We start from the raw sequence: 3,400 nt of genomic DNA on the forward strand, positions 1-3,400 counted from the left end.
CCCATGTTCCTTTCACCTCTCAATCCTGTACTTTGTGATTGTGATTCAGCCTTCTTTCCCTTTATCTCCCTCTATCAGCATATGCTTCAGATATCCAAAATTATAGACAAAGGGTATAGAGGGAGGTAAGAACATAAAAACAAAAAGTATCAAAGAGGTTTTCTTTTATGCCCTCTTGGCCCAGGAAACATGACTGTCTTATTTTGAAAGTTGATATTGAGTGAATTATTCCACCACCCAGGCAAAAGACAGGAATTAAAGTACAGTTTCTATCCACATTTTCTAATGACCTGAGTTTTCTACATTCTCTTCAAATTTCTCTAAAATTCTGTTCTCTTAAGAACAGAGTAAGCGCTGAAAAGTAGTGAGGAAATTAAGAAAAAGTTAAAATAATTTTTCATGTCTTTGTTGCTTTGTATGTCCCTCCCCCACGGTATAACCTCTGCTTTCACTGTATTTGATGTCAGTATAATTTGTGGAGGGGAAGGGAAAAAACAAATCGTTTAAATAGGGATACAGGTGGACCTATTGCAACAATGAGATGTACAAGTCATGTCAAAAACGAACTTTACAACTTTGGTGGGAGGGGGAGTGTTGGGTGGGGGAATGGAGGGAGGATGGGAAGGGATGGGAAAGGGAAACAAAGGAGGAGGCTACAATGCTTGATGAGAAATGTACTCATTATCTTGCCCATGTAATTGTAACCCCTCTGTACAGTATTTTCACAATAAAAAATAAATTAATTAAAATTAAAAAAAATTAAAATAATTTTCAAAGCCAAGACTTACTTTATGCCTAAAAAAACTAAAACTGGTAAGGTTGGATACGTTTTTTACAAGACACATTGTAGGTATATAGAAACGCTCATTCCTTCCCTGATTTCTCTTCTTCTAAGCAATCTGTAAGCCATGACAACATTCAAATTTCTGGCGTCACTCTTAGCATGGTTAGATTGTGCTTTTACACAATGTGAGGAAAGTGGAATGAACTTGGACTTTGAAGACAAACAGACCTCAGTCAAAACCTGTTTCTGTTGACAAGGAAAACCTCTTGGGCTGCCTACTACAGAGCTCCTCCTCTAAAATGAGGTCATCCCAAAGCCCCTTTCCCAGCCTCATTCACAACACTGTACACCTTGAAAGAGGGAGCTCTCTCTCCTTCCCCTCCTCATCTCTCTGTTTTGTTTTTGTTTATTTGGGATCCATCCTCAGTTCCTCCCTCTGGTCTCTCTCCCTTTTCTCCCTTCCTTTTGAGATCAAATTGAAGACCATCCTGGCTTAGTCCCCCTGTACTGGGGTTATAGACATGTGCCACCATACCCTGTGAGATCTTTTTCCTTGCAAAGCTTGGGACCAGAGGGAAGTGGGCCCAGTATGGCCCAAATCAGCAATCTTGCCAGCACACTGTTGGAGGAGCAACAGCGTTTTGGACTAGTAAGGGTTCAGAGTTCTGGGCTGCTCTTTGGGAAGCTGCTACCCCTTACTCAGGTTGTAGGAAGGAATACGTAGAAAACTAAACTATCAGTAATAATTAAAGTGTAAATTGTGCATTTTATAAAATTATATGTTATAGATTGTATAAAAGTATCAGTATACAAATTATATAAGTATATTTTAAATTAAGTATAATTAAACAACGAATACTTTCTTAGTCCCACCTCCTTGTCCAGATCAAAGACAAATTGAGCAGCCTGCTCACCTGGTGCCCACCCCTCACACATACACACACATACCCCAGCCACTTCCCTGAATTCTGAGTGAAGTCACTGCCAATAAAATAGTGCTAACCAGTCTGTGTTCAGCTCTCCTCAACTCATCATCTGATTACCTCAGAAATCCTTGCAAACATGGAAGGAAACACACCTATGGAGTATGAGTACATTTCACACACACAGACCAAACATTCTCAATTTGGCACTAGCTACTGATTTTCTTACTGGCTAGATAATTGTTGTGGGGCTCTTCGATAAATCACTTTTAGTGAGTTGAACTTTCTTTCTAAGGTGCCCACTACATTTAAGTCTGAACACTAAAATAAGTGACAGGAGTTATGATGTACAAAGAAATCACTTAAGGAAGTACAATTATGCAATGGCAGTGATTTTTGCTTGAGGAATAGCTCTCATTCAGTCAAAATTGCTCAATATTCACACTTGCCACAGACATAATGATGATTCAGCTTTTTGGCCATTACTGCCTAGGTCAGATATTTGGTGTTATCTATTATAATCCAACATTTACTTGTATTTATGAATAAGTATGTAAAATGGCTTGATTAGCATGCAGATGCCCTTAGGTACAGGAGAAAGAGAGGAGAGAGTTGGGAAGGAAGGAGAAAAGGGAATAAATGAGAATGAGATTGAGAATGAGAATGAAGGAGAAGATAAAAGAAAGAAATGGGGGTAGAGGGAGATAAGGAATCTTGCAAAAGGGCAAATACCTGGCTTAAAGACCTTACTTATTCATGTTGACTTTTAGCTTACCCTTAGCTTATACAATAGTATAAACTATTGTGCAATAGTTTCATTTTTTTGTTTTGGGTTTTATTTTTAAACGCAAAGCCTCGCAACTTAGAATGGCTAGATAATTTGGAACAAATTCTAAAAATTGGATAGAAGAAACCGATTCCCATTAAGAGATTTATCTACTCTCCAGTTCATTTCTTCCCATCTTTTTGGCCCCATAGCTATTATTAAAACCATTTTTTTACCCTCCTGTCTCTTCAACCCTCAGTGCTAGGCAGGATCCTACTGCAGTAAGACCTGCTTTGTTTAAACAGGAGACAAACAATCAGCCACATGGTGACCCCAGAGCTGGACAATGTTCACATGAAGTGTCATTCCACTGTTCCACTGTGTTCTCTACTTTTGCTACTGAAAAATGTCCATGAAAACCATACTTGAGAGAGAACAGTGGTCTACTGCACTCAGCCTTCACTCCCAACAACCATCCTGCCCTCAAGCCCTTCCTTACTGTCACTAGGGAAGCAGTGATGCCCTTCTGGGAGATCATCACCTACCCATCCCCATGCTCCCGAGATAGCTTGCTTCTAAAACATCCATTTTTGCTAATTCTTGCCAGGCATCCTGTGACTCCTTTACCCCTCAAGCTTCTACTTCTTAAAAAAGAAAAAAGGTTCCCTGTATTCATAAACTGCCTTGTTACATGGAAACTCCTTCAGACAACTACTTCAAAGTAATTCTTTTTTTTTTGGGGGGGGGGTCCGGTCGTGGGGGCTGAACTCTGGGCCTGGGTGCTGTCCCTCAGCTCTTCAGCTCAAGGCTAGCACTCTACCACTTGAGCCACAGCGCCACTTCCGGCTTTTTCTGCTTATGTGGTGCTGAGGAATCGAACCCAGGGCCTCAGGCATGCAAGGCAAGTGCTCTACCACTGAGCCACCT

Source organism: Dipodomys ordii, unplaced genomic scaffold (assembly GCF_000151885.1).
Source record: "Dipodomys ordii isolate 6190 unplaced genomic scaffold, Dord_2.0 Scaffold44, whole genome shotgun sequence".
NCBI lineage: Eukaryota > Metazoa > Chordata > Mammalia > Rodentia > Heteromyidae > Dipodomys > Dipodomys ordii.